Raw genomic sequence first — 315 nt, forward strand, 5'->3', positions numbered from 1 at the left:
ATATATATATATATATATATATATATATATATAGTGAGAGAGAAAGAGAGAGAGAAAGGTGTAAGTTGTACACTTTATGAAACTATTTGACTTTTCCTTCTTTTTTCTTCCTTTGCTTGTGTATTTATTCCCTTAGTACTTTTTTTTTGTTTCTTTTACGTGTTTACCTTCCATCGACTTATCCCTCGTTGTTCTTATTGGTTCAAATATACCTCGACGAAGGGATGATGAACGATGGGAAAAAAAAAAAGAGGGATAAGGGTACCTCTGATGTTGTTATTCCCTTAAGGAGAAGAAGAAATGAGAAAAAAAAAA

This window comes from Trypanosoma theileri, assembly GCF_002087225.1.
Source record: "Trypanosoma theileri isolate Edinburgh chromosome Unknown TM35_Tth_30_V1, whole genome shotgun sequence".
NCBI lineage: Eukaryota > Euglenozoa > Kinetoplastea > Trypanosomatida > Trypanosomatidae > Trypanosoma > Trypanosoma theileri.